This window comes from Stegodyphus dumicola, chromosome X2, assembly GCF_044657685.1.
Source record: "Stegodyphus dumicola isolate Sdum_Otavi_A_Nest chromosome X2, ASM4465768v1".
In the NCBI taxonomy this organism is placed as follows: Eukaryota; Metazoa; Arthropoda; class Arachnida; order Araneae; family Eresidae; genus Stegodyphus; species Stegodyphus dumicola.
In genome coordinates, this window is record NC_140781.1 from 129,237,455 (window position 1) to 129,258,599 (window position 21,145).

Genomic DNA, 21,145 nt, shown 5'->3' on the forward strand with positions numbered 1-21,145 from the left:
AAATGGGAATTCTGCATCTGCGGGGTCAAGGGTATAGCCAATGACGGCACACAAAGGGCGTGGCCAAGGGTACCGTCAACAAAGACGACACGACAGACAGCTCGGGCAGTGACGTCACGAACAGAGAATAGTTGTTGCTGGTTAAGATGAGCTGCAAACTTCCTGCTGCTTTTAGCTTCGATTCCCATTTGGATTTAGTTTTTAAAAATTGGCAGCGGCTGAAGAGAATTTTTTTTTGCTGCTCTCAAATCTTAGTTTGGAAGGCACATAGCGCCCTGTATTGACATAAAAAGAAAATTTTGTGTTAGAGAAATTTTTAAGTTCCTCCTTTAAATCTTTTAATGCGCATCTCTGAAAACAATTCACATTATAAAAATAGAATATAAGCAACTTACCTCTAAAGGCAATTCATCTCGTAACAATGAAATTATCTCATTTTTTATTCGTCTAGGCAGCCTTTATAACTTTATGTTTAAGTTTTCTTTTAATTGCATTATAATTTACTCCTTTAGCTATTTTCTTCTCACTCTCCTTCGACAGTAATAAATTCCAATATCGGTTCTGAATTCATTTCGTCTTTGAAACATCCAATTTCTATTTTATTATTAATATGGTATAAAAGATGGTTCTTTGGATAATCTGATCTATTATACATATGCACATGGAAACTCGCATCTTGATATACATCTTCAGTTAAAATCTCGTACTTGAGAAAATATGTCGGTAAAAAGTAACCTTAGCTCTCTCTCCATACTGTCTTTCGACATGATTATAACGAAAACTGTACATGTGATATTTAACCAAGTTCTAATATAAATAGGCCCATACAAATAAGCCGGTTTAGATTAACACAGTTTTTTAGCTTTTATATTCCAACCAAGTTATTATCAGAAATTATGATAGGTTGGAGATGCTACTAATTTTTCCACTTTTTTCTCGGTATTTACTCATTGGACATCCAACATGCTTGTTCACATTTTCCATAGCTTTGCCATATACACATTTTCATTTATTTAAAAAATCTTTTACATATTCTGACAACACATTTTTACACTGATTCGTGTTAAACTGTATATAAGGTTGTAACCATGCTTTTTGATTAAATTTTAGAATTTTGTGTTTATGAACTAATTTTAAACCTAATGAGAGATATAATAGTAATTTTTTATGACAGATGACATAATTGAATTTAGGGCTTAAATTAGGAACTAATTTAGTGCTCTACATGAATTCATTATTTAATGCACTGACTGCATTGGGCGAAAAATGATTAGCTTGTATTTTTATTTTTTTCTGAATGGATATCGTGAAATTCTTTAGGATATTCGAGGCCTTCTTCCAAGATGTATCCCTTGAAACTGTCATCAGACACAGCTAAAACATTTCTATAGCATTCTTACTGGGTTCAACCAATTCAAAATTTCCATAGGGTAAGAGTTGACTCATGACCCAACCACATTAATTATTTGCATCAAAATGCACAAGATACGTTTACTTTCTTTAGCTGAATAAACATTTTTAAGCTACTTATTATTTGCTGTAGCCTTACGCTGGGTAATTATGGATACTCATCCGAGAATTCCGTGTTCTGTATGTTAAATGCTTATTATTTATACAAATGGAATCCATTAACTGGTTATTTTTAAGCATGCTTGATAAGCTAATTGGTGAAGTCATAAAATAGTATAAACTATAGTAAGTTTTATGAAAGACTTCTAAAATTTTTGAAAACGTCTACTAATTGTAAAACATCACTTTTCACATAGAAATCGAGATATTCACCTAGATTTTGCATACGAAAAGCTTGCCAAAGAGTTTGAGTATGCATATAATCTTCCGAGGATATATTTTCATCAGTTAATGTACTTTGAAAATCTTCTATGGGAGGCAATTGATTATCCTTAAATTTTCCAAATGACATTATATACTCATAAAGATATAAGCCCTTTCGTCAAATTTTATGTCTTGATGAATATTCCCTTTTAGAATTTAAAATTTTTCTTCGGGTATGTTTCTCCAAGCTTTTCCAATGATGGGTTCATAAATTACAAACACTCAATAAAGATTAAAGATACTGTTATATTGTTAAATTTTCTTCTAATAACTAAAAGAAATATACTTTTTCACATTATTGGCTACGACGGAAAACTCTCGGTTTTGAACTATACCCATGCCTTGCATAATTAAATGTGCATCATAATGTTTTATGGCATACAACCGAAATTTTCTTTTGAAGCCTATATTTTAAATTACACAAATTGAATAAAGCTCCTTCCCGTACTATCATGATGATTTTTCACAGGGTCATAATTGAAAACATTTTTACAGAAGTAATGAGTAGCACTTTTAAAATTTTCCTCCTCTTGAGGCATCATACATAGAGGTACTTTGATTCTTTTTTCCATAAAATGTTTTCTATGAAATACCCCATTGCATTAGGATCTACGTACACTGTTAACGGTTTAACATTTTCCCCATCAGATCCTACAATTATATAGGCATATCCACATGCTTTATGACGTATATCTCCTGTGAAAGATGCAGTGATCACATCAGGTTAGTAAGTATCTATCTTTTCGATAACTGTTTCAAAATCGGCGTAAACGATATACGTAATAGACTTTCATAATGATAATTTGTATATTTTTTCCTCGTTTGAGGGCATTTTAATCCGCTGTATATTTTGATGTTGACAATATTTTGTATGTTCCAAGAGGCTTTCACAGGTAAATCAATGAACACATTTTAAGCAGCAGAACATACGTGCATAATGTTTCGTTACGTTACCTAATAATTTGGACGTATTTCTTATTTTATTAAGTAATAATGTTGTTTAATATCATCACGGATTTAAAAGTAAATTGATACAATCAATCTCCTTTCTTTTCGAAGGGTACAAGGGAAAGACTTCATTCTTCTCAGATCTAAATATGTTCATTCTAATATCATTTAACTTCTCCCAACAGCCGATATTTTTGTAACAGGAATAGGGCATTCAATATTTCCTAAATTTATTTCATGATCGTTAAGGTTTATAGTTATTTACTCGGTGTGCCTTACTTTCCCCTTGAAATAACATATGTATGTTTAAGTAAGCACCCCACTAAATATTTTTATCATTATTTTTAATACTCGTATTTAAAATCGCTTTTTTCATTGCCATTTCTTTCGGAAGGGAAATGTAACTGCTGAAAGCTAAGGAATGATATCAAGTTGTGTATAATTCTAACTTTTCAATCTGATCTAATATTCTTCCCGAACCATTTTGCAAAAACTCTTCAAATGATTTCTTTACCTTATTGTAGGCCTCATTCAGCTGTTGAATATTATCTAATGTTAAATTTATTTAAAAATGCAGATACAAAATATAGCTTGATAAATCCCTCTTCTTCATCGTGGTGTCCATTTCTAGAAAACTGCTGCTACGATGATATACCAATTCAGGGTCGCCTTCACATTTATTTCTTCTTCAAGTTTCAATGCAATATTGGATTTTACGTTAGTTAAAAATATAATTAGATCTTGATTTCTTTCTTTATTTAGGGTACTAGTAAAATAATTGAAAACATTTAAGGCAGATGTCACATGTTTTATTCACTTGTTTGATGGCTTTGAGTAATTACTTTTTCCTTTGATACTGTTAAAGGTGCAATGCTGATTACGGACGTGCTTCATTAGATCATGTTTTTTGCTAAATACATGGTTGCATTTTACGCATGGAAATTTAATTTTAGCATGAGTTTTTAGCATTTGTTTTCTTTAACTATCTCCTGTCGTAAGCTGAGTCTGACATTCTACACAGCTAAAGTTTTTACCATCATGGGTTTCCGTTTGACGAACTAAATGACATTTAGTTCTAAACCTTTCACCACATATGTAACAAACCTGTGAAAGATAAAAGAAAAAATTCAATATGCATGCTTTTTAATTTTTTATCATTAATAAAAGCCTTACTTTTAATTGTTCCTCACTAAAAATTCTCAATACACGTATATAATTAATTTTTAAAATTTCTCAGTATCAACTACCTATATCTAAACAGTTTTGTTGACATATACCAAAAATTTGTTCAATTTAAAAATATCTCCACCTTACTTTTTGCAAACTCTTTCTAACAATCACACATGCAGTAACTAAACGTTCACATACTCTATTTTAGAACAATTACTGAAGGGAAGGAAGACCACAGAATAAAAAAATATATGCATAAGTTGCTATTAAAAAAAAGTTACCTCTCTTCTATTTGAACTTTCTTGAGGTTTTGTTCTTGAACATTCCATTCTTTCAGAAGTCTTCGTTCGATTAATGCTCATTAATGACAGCATTACATTATTCTGCCTCTAATCTAAAGCTGAGAAACTGGAAAGAAAGAAGAAAAATTGTGTTAATCAAAAAATATTTTAGGAATATTCAAAATTAATAGCTAAATATGCTTTTAAAATAAAATTAAAGATTTGAAATAAAGGAACCATACATTAAATCCAGTGCCTTCTAATAAAAATATATTTAGTTCTTTCACACAGTGTTGCAATGTATTTAAAAAAATCCTTTCTACATTAAAAGTATCACGTAACGATATACAAACTTTTTAATTTTATCCCTCCCCGTAACCCTTACAAATGGTTGAACATGCAATATCCCTCCCCGTAACGTACTCTAAACTATGTACTCTGAACTCGTAACTATGTAAGTAAAAGCATGCATTTAAAAGCTTTTTCTGTTCAAATAATTAATCACACTTTACACAATAAATGTAAATCATGCATTAAAAAATAGATTGCAATCCACCTTGAGGGGGGGGGGGAAAGCTTACATTTAAAAGCAACTTTTAAGAAAGTTCAGGTAGATTGAAAATACAAATAACTGAAATAATATAACAGTTCGAATACTTACATTGGAAGAAGCAGAATGCTGATCTTGCTTGAAAGTCATTGCAAAATAGCCCTCTTGTAAATCAGTTTCTCAGAAAGACTTGCTCTTCTCAGTGTCGCAAAGAGAACTGACTTCTTCCATTTTTGAATGGCGTTTTTATGCGATTTAAAGAATGTTCTGAAACATTCCAAGTTTGTATAATATGAAACAGGATAACAATATTGTGATAATACATTCTTTCAAACACGATTTCAACTCTTTTTTTTTTTTTTTTTTTTTTCAAGGTTTCCTGTATTTTCCATTAACGCCTTCCCCAAATCATGATAACGTGACTATGGACTTCTTCCTTTTAAGACTACAACTTTTACCAAACATTACCCTTTATCTGTGCGTGCGTAACACCAAACTTGAGAACAACAATTCTTCCACATATATTTTCAGCAATTATAAAAATTTCAGAATTTTCCATTTCCGCATCCACGATAACGCAATCTTGCAATTTTCTGACGCAGCAATTACAGAGTCATTCATGATAACATGAGTTTATTTTTTATAGGAAATGAAAAAGAAAATACGAAGTTGTAAATGCAGTAGACTCTTTGTTAGGGATATTTAATATCCATAAATCAGTTCGAAAACAAAATGAAAATTCATCCACACGAATTTCTGCAATAAAATGCAACGTACTATCCTACTGCGCGCGGTAATTTCAAGACTTGTGCAACATGACAAAAATTTCCTTCAAAATTTTATAATTTAATCTTGCTTATACAAATGTCCGCCAGCCTCATTTATAATAATGAGTTGAAAGTCTTTGAAGAAAGAAGGTGAGTGCATTTTACAGCAAGTTTTTAAGCAGGATGAACATTCTTTTAAAATAAAATTATACTAAGATATTTTAAAGATATTGAAAGAAATTATTCCACATGTATCTAAGGCTTTATATAAACGTACTTTTGAGATGAAACAAGTGATGATGAAGAACTCTTTAAAGAACTTATAAACTCTACAAAATCTGAATTAAATTCAGGGATAAAAAAACTATATGTGAGCGATGCATTGTAAATCATCCCTCACAAACAAAACATGAAGGCATCACGATAAAAGTTGATGACAGACTTAAATATATTGTCAAGATATATTTTTAGGTAAAAAGTTTTAAAATGTAAGAAATTCTTTAAAGCAGAAAAAAATTTATTCAATTATTTCGTGACTTGGTTTTTGAATCTAATTGTTATGAAGATTATTAAAATGCTTTCATGTAAGTACAGCTGTTCGATTTAAATTTCTGTGTTTGATTGATTTTAGGCATATATTTTGCTTTTTCGTAACCATCTTTTCTCTATCTAATGTATTTTTTGACAGAAATATACTGAATTTTTTTTAATTAAAAGAATGCATATGTAAATTATTACTTTCTTATCAAATATAAATAAATGGATATTTCTAATAACCTGATATGAATTTATGAAAGAAAATTTTAAGTGTTCCTTTAAGTATAGCATTTTTTTTTTGAACTAAATAAATGTGTTAAAACTTCAAAACTTCTTGGCGAAATGATTATTTCATTACTTTTAACACAACTTATAAGCTTTTTATATCTATTGAGTTTAAAAAAAAAACAGTCTATCAAAATATTGATTGCAGATGTTTAAAAAATACTCTATAAAGACCTGAAGAGGGGGAAAAATAAGAAAAGAAGGAAACTACATGTAACATAAAAAGATTAATTTTATTCGATTCATAATGCTCCCATTCTCGGGAAGAGTCTGCATGATTTCTATAAGAAGGTGACTTTACACAATTAATATGTATTTCTCCCTCCCATCATAGTCATGAACAAATAATGGAAACATTACGTAGAAACTCATTTTAGCAAATGGTTCGCCAACATCATTTTCTCGCACTTTATAGCGATAGTAAATTAGAAGCTGGAATCCACTGATTAAATTTCTCAGAATAATCGCGATATTTTACAAAGCATTTTGTCAGATTTTTACACATATATTTTCTTAAATTTTTTTCAATATGATATTGTTCTTACTTTCTACAACTCTTGTGCATAAAACGTTCCTTTTACCCAGTCTCCAAGCAAATCTTTAATTCTATACACTGTTGGATGTCTTTTGACACACTATGTCACCACAAATAGTTCTTCGGTTGAACTGGCTTCATACCCTTTTTCAAAAATAAGCTTTAGTTTGGAAGTGCGCACCAAATCACCCATAGCGAACACACATTTAGAAACTCTGAAAGGATGATTTCCACACAAAGTAAACCATAAATCACACATTTCCTGAATTTATTTCTATTGGAGCTCGCTTTATACTTGAATGACAAGTAGAATAATAGCTTTCTGTTAATTTGCTCAAGATATCTGCACTCTTGTATGTATTTCGAGTCAAAGTATTTCCAGTTTTTGTTTTCAAAGTGAGATTAAATCTTTCCACTACGGCTGCTTTTGTGGTATTAAATGTATCGAAAGATTTAGATTGATTTATTTTTTAAAAAAATTTTAAACACTTTATTTTTTAATTCGGTACCCTGATCATTTTGGCTTACATTCGCTCATATTTTTGAAACGCTTTCACAATATTTTCTTCCCTCTTTGTGTAACGTTATGATCGCGCAAATGTGAAATGTCTGCTAAAGCTGACCATTGTTGATCTGTAGCAGGGCTTCTTAAACTTTTTTTCAGTCGCGACCCCTTTTTATCACTGAGATTTTTTCGCGACCCCAGGACCCCCATAATATTTACGAAAATTTTGGTTGACCCAATATTGCAGTTTTAGGCCATTAACTTTTATTTCTAATTTTAAGACACAGAACAATGTGGAAATTTTAAATAAGTAACAGACGAAATGGCAGCGTCAAGTGCCAAGCAAGTACAATGAACGTTTATATTATAAAAAGAATGCGTCGAAGCATTTTCGTTTTTTCTGTGTCTGTACTTGTACTGTTTCATCTTTATCTATTTTCAGATACATTGTGTAAAAATATTTAGTCATTGAAAAATTATTATTATAAGTTAAAGAAATATCAAAACTGCTAAAACTTTTAGCGAACCCCCCCCCCGGTAGGATCACAACCCACAGTTTAAGAAACTCTGATCTATAGAGTGCACTATTACTCTATTCGTTTGAAATTTACGACGAAATGGCTTGTGAGAAGTGGGTACGCATGTGTTTCCTCCAATTATGTTTGAATTTCTTTTTCGGGAAATTTTACTTCCTGCAACACGATGTATGGCATCTACACTACCATAACTTCCAACCAGAGGTGGAACCTGATACGTTAAGTTCTTTTTAATAATTCATTGAAATATTCTTCATATCCGAATGATGGTGAAAATGATATATGACGATGATTTCTTATACCTTTTTTTTTTTTTTTTTTTTTTTTAGATGTGGATCAAACATTTGTGGCACTTCCTTAAATTTAATACATTTGTCAAACATCATTACACTTTTACTCCACCTCTTAAATAGGAACGGGTCCAACAACTCGATGAATACAGGGAGTTCGAGCTGGGTTATATCCCAGACGAACGAGTTGTACAGTTTTTGTAGATATCCTAATAATTTTAAATCCGATTAAAATATCCTAATAAAATAAAACTCTTTATATTAAAATACAAAACTGCAATTTAACGTACAGGGTTTGGTTTGGTTTGGTTTGGTTTACTGAGATTACGGCAAAGCATACTAGGGCTATCTGCCTAACGGGAGGGATGCCTTCGTGGAAGACTTTCTAAGGAAAACTGGCTCGTATATACGTTACACATGGAGAAAACCACGAAAACACACATGCAGCCAGCCCGTTCGTGGGATTCGAACCTCGGACCGAACTACCAGTGTTCAGCGACTTTACCGCTCGGCCGCTGGGGGACCTTAAACGTACAAGGAAAACTGCAGACTTACTGATTACAGTGTTTCCAGCTCATTCAAATAGAGGGAAACCGTGTTTATTTAATGCATCATTTATTGAAGTATAATTCTGAAAACACAGTTTTGCCGCGCTAAAATGATGCAAATTAAAATTTCATTATAATAACAGGCGATATCTACCGTGTTTACCTGCGTAGTAGTCGCACTTTTTTTGCCAGTGTTTCATTTTGAAAGTCTAGGTGCGACTATTATGCGGAGAAATTTACTACGCAATACTGTACACTTTTGACGAATTTTTTTGCTTCAAAACGGGGATGCAACTATTACGCGAGTAAACACGGTATTTCAAGAGTTAATTATACTATAATAATGATCATTTTAAATTGTATTCAAAATTATCACTTGTACTAAATCTTGTCACCAAAATATTCATAAAATGCATCATATTAAGCATATAAAAAATAAATTTAATATCGAGCCTTGAAAAGAGAACTAATACGCTACTTAAATTACTACCACTATTATTTTCTAAATAAGTCGCGTTAAGGTGAGGAAATAAAAACAAAGAACAAAGAGAAAGAAAAAACAAAGAGGTGTAGATAACATAAAAACTACTGCTCGTAATAATCTAATTAACGGATTCACTTTGTTTCCGAGCACCAAAATCCCTAAAACGATAGGGGGAGTGTGAAAACAAAAGAATATTTTATCAAAAAACATTGCACTTAGAAAGCAGAGAAAAAAAAGGGTTTTAAAACATAAGCTTCAAAAAACGCTGACTGCGGAGGGAAAAAGAAAAAGTATTCTTTCCCTAGAGTTCACTATTTCCATGCAACCTAGGCTAGCATTTTTTTTTTTTTTTTTAATCTACGCTTTTAAAAGAGATTTTTTTAAAATATTGACCGCTACTTGACTTTAATTTGCTTACTAACAACTGAAAGACTTTTAACAAACATGGGTTTTAAACAGGCTTTGTCTCTTTACTTCTCATTATTGAAACAAATACATGTGCACAAAAAGTAACTTACACCAAAACCTTACACACTAAAAAAGTTTCAGAATGAAAGCAAGGCATTCGAGCGATCTTTCATTAAATAGTGTTTAAAAACATTTCAAAGCAAAAATACAATCAGCTGATATACGGCAGACGGGAAATTAACTCAAACACTGTGGACAGACAGCTATTCTGTAAAAGCTAAATAACCGTAATTAGGCATTCAGATTAATAAAATAATAAGGGCAGTTACATAATATTTCATGGATTCTGTGAAGGCTAACAAAATGCCTTATAACCTCATAAAATATAAATGATAATAAATTTAGAAAATTTAAGAAACATATTGAGCTTCGAAACTGCAAGTGAAATAATTTTGGGAAACAAAAACGAAAGTTCACGATACAGAAAAATTCAAGTTAAAATAAAGAAAAATGCAAACAAGGAAATAAAATGGAATATTCTTCCAAAAAGTATCACTTTTGCAGACTATTTCAATGATTAAATAAATTAATTAAAAATTTGAAAGATATGAAAATAAGCTAACTTCGCAAGAACAATGGCATTGCCTTTTTAAATATTTCAACCCCCTCTTTTAAAGCAAGGAAAACAGTTTTTCTCAAAAACCAAAACAAACAAAAATGTGATTACCGACATCTAAAATCTCAGTTCGGCACTTTTCATAATATGCATAAAAATCTTAGATGGTTGACACTACTGATAACATATTTTTTTCTTTCTTACAAGAATGAACTAAACTTTGAAAAGCCCGCAGGGAACTAATACGATTATTTTTATCCCTAAATTTTAACGACTTTGACAGCTTCAAAAAATGTCTAAGACACAAGCAGCCAGAGGGCGAAATAAATTCTAAACTATGCACTTACATTCCTTGCATGAAAAAAAGGACACCAATATATTATGTCCCCTCTAGAAAATGCAAATTTTCCGACTACGCCACACCACTGGTGCATCGTTTTTATTTCGATTCGTTGTTGAAAGTTTCAGCTCAGCTTGAAGTGGTCATATGGGATACGATCGTATAAATTCCTTAGTTTTTCATTTTATCTTCGATTGTAGTATTATTCTGTACTTTTAATTTTAATTTTTCCGAAAGCTTTGCGTACCATTTCATAGGGCTGAGCTGAGAGTTCAGCATGCGTGATAAATGACAGATATCAATCCGCCATGTTTTTAGTCACACTTGTATGAAAACATATTAATAAATAATAATAAATACCTAACAGCGTGTTGTTGCCTTAACACAGTGAAGATCTATGGTGCGACTATACTGGTAGCCAATGTCAGCCAAATATTTGGTAGCTAATGTCACCATACCAACCACAGCTATCCAACCCTCTCAAACTCACCTGAGAAAAATTTTATATTTCTTAACTTTAAATTGTTACTGCCGCTGCTAAAGTTTTTATGTTTCAGAGAAAATCCCTCTTTATATCTGATCATCAGCGGCCGAGCGGCAAACTCCCCGAACACCGGTAGTTTGACCGTATTTATGAGAAAGAATTAGGTTAGGTTTCTTAACATGGCAAAGAGCTATCTGCCTGAGGAAAGGGATGCCTCTGTGGAGGACTTTCTATTGGAAACTGGCTCTTTTTATGTTATACATGGAGGAAAACACGGAAACCAACCGTGCAGCATGCCCATTTGCTTGGGATTGAACATGGGTCGAAATCCAGTACTCAGCGGTCTTAACCACTCGACCACTGGTGGGGCCATTAATATTGAAGTTAAAAAACTGAAATACAAGATTTTGAAAAATTTAAAAATTTAATATTGATCTCCGACCCCCTCAAAAAAGAACTCATTAGACTACCTTATGTACAATTTCCTCGACATAAAATCTAATCTAGACGGAGTTAATACGTCAGCTCTTTATATGATGCTTAAACTAGTCATTTCTGCAATGCATGCATATCGCGGTTCTTTGAAATCAATATGCAACTATTTTTGGAATAATAAAGCACTTGTTACTTCGCTGAATTTAAGAAATTCATACCTGCATATATGTCCTCAAAATTAAAATGTTGATAAATAACAGACTCCAAAAAAGTCGCCAACCAATTATCTAGATGAACTTCCCTGATCGATAGAGAGGTTAGAGTTGCTGGCTATCGTATCGTTAGGATCGGGTTAGAATCCCTCAGAAAGCTTGGATTTTGTTAAGTGTATAGTGATTTTGCAACAAAGAAGCACCTTAAAATCAACGGCGAGCCGAAAGTCCTCTCGAGTGATTTGATGATAGGGAAAGAGAAATGGGAGACCCTTGGTACCGCCCCCAATTTGATTCTCCTTCAGAACTGGGACGGAATTGAGTAAAGCCATACTGTCACCTACAACATTCCCAAGGCCCATGCAAACGACAGACACAATTTTGCGCTTCTCACTGAGACAGCACTTTTCTGTCAAACAAATGAGAAGTCACGACTACAAGTTAGGTTAGGTTATTTGAATATAACAAAGGCCGCGAAAACTATCTGCCTAAGAGAAGGAATGCTTTCGCGGAGGGCTTTCTAAGGGTTTGGTTTAAGTTTATTTGATTACGGAAAAACACTCTAGAGCTATCTGCCTAAGAGGAGAGATACCTTCGAAAAAGATTTCATAGAGCTAGCTCGTATACTCGTTACATAAGGAAAACGCCCATACAGCCAGCCCGTTCGCTGAAATTCGAAGCCCGCGCTGAACTACCAATGTTCAGAGACTTTACCGCTCGGCCGCTGGTGGGCAGCTTTCTGAGGAAAACAGGTTCGTATTCATGTTACACATGGGGAAAACCAACCATGCAGCCAGCCCGTTCGCCTGGGTTTGAACCATAGCCATATCAAACTACCAGTGTTCAGCGATCTTAACCACTCGCCCACTGGTGGACAGTCACAACTACAGATCTAGACGACAAACCATTGCAACGAATCAGATTTCTTTTTTCCGATACACCGTTTTTTAAGCTATTATAATAAATAATATAACTTACATTTTAACGGCCTCTAGGTTATTCATGATCGAGCCTGCAACAAAACTGCTCTTTAATTAGAACAAGAAAGAAATTAACTAAGAGAACTGGTGTAATATATGAAAAATTGGCAATATTACACATAACTGTCGTAAATATTTTATCTTAAAATTCATTAATATGCTTAGCAGGCACTACAACATTGTAGCTGAAGAAAATGAAAACTGGATGCTTAGTAAGCAGCCATATATCTCAGCCATAAGACAGTAAAATGAAGAAAAAGTACCATCGCGACGCCAGCTGTTTTCGATATTCAACTTTTCTGCCTGTTGCATTCAGTAATTTCTTTAAAAACTTGCATAAGAATAGGGAAAAAAAGCGAAATAACGGGAAAAAAAGATGTCTGTAGATAAATATTATCTTTCCTCAGACAGGGTTTATGTTGGTAATCCAAAAAAGGGGGACTTTTACAGACGACATACAACAAAAGCAGCAAGACAGCTACGGCTGCGACCGCGTAAGTGCAGAAGTTCGGAAACTAATGATCGTTTACCAGTCGAGTAACAGTCTCTTCCACTCAAGACTGAGGATGGCTGACGGGCAGGAGCAGAGAAACTGTCGCAGAATCCCCCAGCTCATTACCCCAACTAGTCGAAAAGAAACTTCATATCGATTTTGCTCTTCAAATCCTCTTGGTCCAGCACCGAAAATCAGAAGATTTTCTACCTATTGAGGGGGAAGAAGGTACAACGTAGAACGGCCAAATGATAAACGTAAGGACCTGGAAGTAATTTCCTTCTCGAAACACAAGGGCCTCAATGAATAATAAAGCAATATTCTCTTTTTCCCCAATTCCCCCTCAAACTCTGGTAAGTATAAGAAGTGATTAGATGAAACATTTCTTTCTTTATGAAGTAGCAAAAAAAAAAAAAAAAAAAAAATGCAGAAGAACGTAATCTTAGTGCAGATGAGGTTTTTTTTTTTTTTTTTTCTTTCCCTTTTTTTTACCCTTAATCTCTTCTCAGGTGTTTATTATGAGAGTATCATGATTATGAGGTTATGTAAATGACGCATTTAACTAGCTTTCACTCCCATCTACTTAAAGACCGACACTTCTACCCATAAAGCGGCAATGACTGTACTACATTGCATTTCTAAAAATCGAAATTTAGAATGCTGAAATGTATTTGATGATGCTAGTTTCCTTTTCCTTAACGGGAGGAGGTCTACGATTAAAGTTCAAAGAAGGTACGTTTTAAGCATGAGGATGCGTCATTTGCACCTTATCATATTATCTAAGCGCGGATGCTAAGTTAGAACTTACGTTTGCTTAAAAAACAAAATTCTTTAAATAATAAATAGTTGAAAAGAAACTTCTATTGCAACTATCAGGTTTCAGCTTTTTAATCCACTTTGTACAGCTGGGATTCCCCTTTTGTTATATGAATATAGTGCCACTTTTCCTTAGAATTTGTTTTTCTTTGATTTAATCTAACACAGCACGTAACACAGCAGGACTGTCAGGTTAAGGGTAGGGATGCCTTCTTGGAGTATTTTCACCAACAGACTGGCTCCTATTCACATACACAATGGTAAAATCATGAAAGCGTCCATGCAGCCAATCGTTGACCGTGATACTAAACCCGTTCAGGTCAATAGGCCACTAGTCAGCATTTTCCTTACAAAATATTCCAAACAGCATCCATCCCAAGGCAGATAGTCTCTCGTGGCTTAGCTATAACCAAAAGCAATCAGTTCCGGCCCTTACAGTGCCCAACTACGATGCAAGAGTTGCGAAAAGTACAAACGACAATATATCCTTCCGAATCCAATGGCCCCTTATTATTCGCATTGCGAAAGAACTCTACGTCAAAAAAATTAATAAAACGTTATAAATGTCTAATTTCATTTCAAAAGAATTTTAAAAGAATTGTTTTTGGATTTTCATAATGTTTTATATTGATGTTATTCGTACAATTCTCAACAAATATTGAAAAACAATTGGCATTACTTTATTCTTTCTTTACTTCGTAATAGGTTGCTTTTTGAATTCTGTAACTATCATTTTTAGTTTGTTTTTATGAGCTTTTTCTAAAACCTTAAGCAAATTCGTCAAACTGGCCCGCTTTTCTTCGCATAAGTACGCTACTTTCGCTCAGCACTAAAAATGTTAAGTGATCCCAAGCTCTAATATGGCTGTCATTAGGCAAAGATCTAACTAAAAACTGTTTATTTTATTTCTGTTTCACCTCATATTAAAGAGAGGTATTTTAAATATGCAAAGTCTAATAACCCTGATAATAATATGACAACCGACTTATATGCTTATAAATAATAGTCTTGTAAATAATGTAGTTCAAAGGTATTTTGCTATTTTCTGCTTCATCACCTATGTACGAGTAATAATAGTACCACTTATTGAATTTGGAATTTTCTATCAACACTATTTGAAACATTCTCTAATCTAGTAAACTATATTAAAGAAAATATTTTTTAGTAAATTTAAATGTATCTGATTTAATTTTTTTCTAGTTGTTCTTAGGGCAAGGACTACAGTCGTTTGGAAAATGATTTCAGTCTGTAAATTACATTAAAAATCTCACGAATTCGAAGATGACATAAATTTATTTACGAGCGAAATTGCAAGCATACAATTAGAAACTAACATAGATACAGAAAAGATATTCAAGATTTTTTTTTCAATGTAATTTTCAGAAGTTATTTTAATCGAAAGCATAAGGCCTTTTGTAAAAAAAAAAAAAAAAAAAAAAAAAAAAAATTAAGGACGAAAATTTGTAGGATCTTATGTTAAAAAAAATTACATTTGCGCGATCATTTATGAAAAATCACATGAGCGCTGCCTGCCTAACGGAAAGCACGAATTTGTGGAGAACTTTCTAAAAAGAAACTAATTCGTATTCAAATTACGCACGAAGAAATACCAGGAAAATACCCATTTAACTAACCCCTTCGCCGGAAGCAGAACTGTTCTGTGGTCTCATTCACAGGGCCATTGTCTATCTCGAAAGACCTCAGCGAACACGTCTTGCTAGCCATATAATCAAAACCGAATGCTACGGACAAGGTTGCATAGGACAGACAGGCATTCATGGATACATACAGTACATATGGGGCCGGCATAATTAACAAGTACTGATTTTCACTGGTATATATTTTGCATGTAATGCTAATAACAGCTATTACAAAATTTAAAAAAAAAAATGGATTTGCTTCCTCATGTTTGCTTACAAAGTTTTCTTTTTATGGAATCGATTATTACGATTTTTTCCAAATCGTGAGTGTTACAAAGTTTAAAATCATTTTAATAATTCGCTTGAAAACCCAGTGTGCTTATAAAATTACATGTTCAAGTCAGTGTGTACAAAAGTGATTTTTATACCGATACAATAAAGTATCGACACAATGATTCCAATAAAGTTATTTTCAAGGACAAATTTCAACTGAAGTCATAAGATCAACTGAGTTCTCTTCTACCAATACCAAACAACTTTTATACACCTTATACTGACACGTTTAAGGGGTGTTGGAACTCCAAAATCTTCAAAAAATTGTGATTTCGGATTTTCGCATTTTCAAATTCTCTACACTTTCATCTTTCTAAAAATACCAATCTTTAATCTCTATGAAAATTAGAAATGTAAAAAAAATCTAGTTTTAATTTGTCATCGACTGCTTTGATCAATGAGGATTTTTACATATAAACGCGTTTTTCTCCAAACGTGATTTTTTATAATCGATGTACCTTTTCTCAAGAACTACTATTCACAGGTATCTAAAATTTTTATGGCTTATTTATTAGGTTTCCTAATATTTACTGAAATGAGCTTTTTGTGATAAAAGTGCTAAATTTTACTATCCCTAAAAACATATTTTGTAAATTACTCTAAAATTCAAAATGTTTCAAAAGCTCATATCAGTATAATCAAATAGGTATACTTTAATTACACAAAACATTTCAAGCGTGTATCTACAGCAGATTTTGAAATAAGGTACATCGAAAATGGCCAGTTTAACATTGTCGATATAGGGGTTGCTGATACCCCTTAAAGGCTGCTTAAGTAAGCAAAAGTGAGTGCTGCCCTACTAAGATAAAATACCTTGCCAAATGATTCTTTCAGCACTTAACTGAAGGTTACAAAGAACGTACGCAATCATGTGCCAACAAGATTCCGAAGAAAACTTTGCTCAGTATAGCTGTACCTTGAAAAGAATCAGTCAGTAAAAACTTTACAGCGCCAAACGTGCTTCCGACCGTAGTTTAAGACGAATCGCAGAAAAATATGCATCTCGATTTCCAAGCAAACGGTTATCTTTGGGCTATTTTAACAAGGAAAAGTAAGAAATTTCTCTACCTTTTAGCCATCAGTATGCACAGATGAAAAGCCAGAATTTTGATTCAATTAAAACTCATCGAACACAACCATACGTGTTAAAATGATTTTTACTGCTTAAGAGGTTTATTTCTAACATTTTGATTCCAGAATCCGATTTCATAAATAAATTCAGAATCTGAAGAATAAATACAAATAGTTAAATTATCATAATTTTAAAATGCATGCATGTTATACAAACAAGTAACAGGCTGTCAGATATCTTACAATAGAGTACGACAGACGCCATAAGAACCAATTTGTGAACCGGTAAGATGTTTACGAAATTTACCACAATATTAGGGCGCCAGAGACACCGTCTGCTCAAGTTGTTACTATACCCGGCACTGTCATTCAATGATCGTCTAATTAGCACTAGAATACTCCTCCGCATAGAACAAATTGTAACTAGGCAAAAATATCGTTACGTGCGTACGGGTTCGTAGTAGACGATGATAGCTTGATAAATAAAACACTTTACAGTTAGAATTTACAGATAACGTAAATACAGTAAAATTTACAGATTAAGTATTACTTTACAGAATAGTTACAGTTTACAGATAAAGAAACATTTTACAGTTCTGTAACTTACCCCAAAAATACTCGTATAGCTCTCCTCAGCATCACACAGTACAATCAGTAGTTAACAAAAGAGCGCCTCTGAAACGCGAATACTCCGTACTCAAAGCTGAACTAAGCAATTCCTCAGAAACTGATACTCTCTTCGGTCTTACTTAGCTATCTCCCGGCCGCTGAGAGATTTTTAATACCTTTTCGAAATTACTGTAAGGCATACGAGGGCCGAATACGGTAACAGCTACATACAGCATCAATCACTGTTATTCAAATAGTCGCCAGGTTTGGCAACTTTTGGCGAATTCTCGCCAAATTTGGCAATAAAAATTAATTGTCAAAACCATCGCCAATTTAGTGAGACAGCCATTTACTTAATGTTAAATAGCCCTTGTATTCTTATTTTTCCGACAAAGCTTCGCTTCTTAAGATTTTCATGTTACATTATACAAAAAATAACTATAATTTCAGTAAAATTATTTACTACATGTGCAAAGTTCGTAACAGTGTTTTACTTTCTTTATAAATGTAATGACTACGACAAGTGTATAAATTCACTTCAAAACTTATATATATATATATATAATGTTATCTTGCGCTAAAGCTACCAAGTCAGTAAATATGAATGTACACTGCCCTCCAAACGTTAAGGAAAAGCATGATTTTTGTGTCTAATTTGAGAATGAAGCAACAGAGAAACAAGAAATTTACAGGACATGCTCATTAAGCAATTTTTTAATGAATGCGACATAGAATGTTTCTAAAGGTCAACATAAACGTAAATTACAACAAAAAATTGCACTCTTGGCAGAGAAATCCAGGCTTGGAGAAGCGGTATATCACACATTGTAGTAGCTGAGATTCTTGTTCCTGTTGCCACTAAATGATCTGCCAATGAGCTGAGGAACAGTAAGGTTACTCCTCCTTCGGGCCGAAAGATCTAAATAACGGTCCCCCGCAGATGTTGTAAGTCTAGGTCTGCCTGGAACATGTCTGATAGACACAGAATCCTCGGATTCAAACTGATTCTATAGTCGGTGGAGGGAACTACGATAGACTCGGATAACTAGCAGCATCAGCTTGTAACATTCCCATTTGCATCCATCCGATCGCCCGCCATCTCAACGAATCGGGCAAATGTCTACTTCTGGACACTGATAAACTCTCCTGGATATTGCCCACGAAACTTTAATAACAACTGAAGTTCAACACTCGTGAACGAAAATTAAATTTTTTCATTTTTCTCAAACTCCTATAAAAGTGACATTTTTGTAATGGTGAGCTTTGAAAACATGCTGTTCGTTAACTTTTGGAGGGCAGTGTATTTATTAAATAGTTTTGAGATCATTCCTTACCTTCTAATACATATACATATATATAATATATATCGATAGAGAAAAGTATAAATGCATTTACAGTTTTTTCAAGAAATGGATAAGTACGTCTATTCTTTTCTCACCGCGGATTCCTGGAATCATATAAACAAAGCACGTGGGAAATGCGAGGTACAAATTTTAAAGTAGAAAAAAATTTAACATAAATCGTCGAGAACTCAAATTTAAATGCAAAGGGTTAGGTTATTCGTATATGCAAAGCATGCAAGTCCTATCTTCTTAAGGGAAGGGGTGTTCTTCTTTCAGGTATTTCCAGGGGATGGCTCATATTCATATTATTACACACCTGGAAAAACCACAAAACCGAACATGCGTCATACCATTCGCTTTCCAGCTTTCCATCGGACTCGGGTCACATTCTCGGTATTCAGCGTTCTTAACTACTCGGCCACTGATGGGAAATTTAACCTTTTGATGGTCGGTCATCAACAAGCTCAGTTTGCATTCTAGTTACGGACCGCAGTGGGCGCAAATGAATACAGCTCGTATTACTAATTTATAACAGACAGATATCGCGCGTAGTTGGTAAAAAGGAGTTGCTAACTCTCGCAACCGCCGAAGGGTTAAATGTATAAAAAATTAATTACATCCCACCATAATAACAGATTTGAGTTTAGAACTTATGATTTTCATAATGTTTCTTTAAAAGAAAAGCGCAATACTGATTTATTGTGAGTTAGTATACTAGATATTTAACAATCGTAAAATTTCGTGGAAAATGTCTGTGGGTGAAAAGTGTAGTAAGAAAGAAAAAGGGAGAGAGAGAGAGAGAGATTGCGTACCCTATACACGTTCGTACTTACTGCTGGAACTTTTCTCATCATTCTGAAAACTTTGATGAAGGATCTATTCCAGCTGTTTCTACGTCCATGCCTAGAAACGTCTGATTTTCAATTTAACAAGTAAGTGAAACCTTACGATTAGCTTCTCGGGGAAGGGATTTTTTTTTTTTTTTTTATCTGTTGAACAGCAGACAGACAGAGAGAAAGAAAATTCTTTACAGCCGCAGTTAATCTAAAAACTTCAAGGTTTCTCAAAGAGCGAAGATCGACATATAAGCAATCGAACTGGACGTTTTCATGAGTGGTGAAGCCGGAAAGATTTCAGTTCGATTTCGTGAAGCAACCCGGAAGGGAAAAAAATGAAATGAATGATTGCGGAAATGTAAGAAGGTGGATTAAAAAAAAAACCTCGCTTTGAGTGCAGATAGTTCAGATAATTTGCGCAGGAATCCTCACAAAATTTCTTTCTAAGCTTTTCTCTATTAACATCTCAGCACAAATTTTCGGTCTTTCTTTCCAGCTAATTTAAAGCTTTTATTCTAATTTCAGGCTTATACGTTTATTAACGAAAGCCACGAGAATTCAGCCAAAGAAGACATCGAAATTTCTCGTATTTTTATAGTAATGATGAAAGAAATACATACAGCCATTTAAAAGTTTCTTAGATTATACGTTTTTCATCAGTTGGTTAAACTTCTTAAAAGTTGCTCATTATTTTGATGGAAACGTAAAAAAAAGCATTTTTTAAAATTTATGACACTGAATAGCAGTTAAGGTTTTAAATGAAGTACAAATTTATAGTCTATAATTTCAGTACGTGTTTTCTTTAAGGTTAATCAATTAAGACAAAGTAACTTAATAACTATCTGCTTAAAGAAAAGGATGTCTTCGTGGAAGGCATTTTAAAGAAAACTGGCGTGTCCACGGTCAAACAGTCAGCTGCCTCCTTAATTCCAGCGAAGAGCCAACAAGACAGAAGTGCAAGATTGGAATTGTCTGCGAGAATTTTGGTAGGATGTTCGCACCTGAGTTTGAGTTTGGTTTTTCTACCGGTGTTGCTGATACAGTTTTGTACGGTATTGAGAAAATTTAAATTAAATTAAACGCTTAATTAAAATTTAAAGCGCTATGGTTGTTTCTTTAAACTATACTTTATGAACTTCTCTAAATATTCATGTAAAATCGTGTTTATGGATAATAAAAAATTAGATGTATCGCCCCTTGAATATGTTATCTCTTTCAATCCTGTTAAGCACGACGCCAAGCAAGCAGCCAGCTCGTTCG

The 21,145-nt window shown here is 33.3% G+C and overlaps 1 protein-coding gene across 5 annotated transcripts in view; it reads right to left on the reverse strand.

Moving 5' to 3' along the window:
* Nucleotides 1–21,145, reverse strand: part of LOC118188183 (uncharacterized) — a 441,836-nt gene that overhangs the window by 314,940 nt on the left and 105,751 nt on the right. For 2 of the 5 annotated variants that reach the window (XM_035358558.2, XM_035358555.2), the window contains exon 1: nt 396–2,194. The exons of the other annotated variants lie outside the window; for them this stretch is intronic. The gene's annotated coding sequence lies outside the window, so the exon portion shown is untranslated. Of the gene's footprint in view, nt 1–395; nt 2,195–21,145 lie in introns of those variants that run through there. 5 annotated transcript variants of the gene reach the window in all.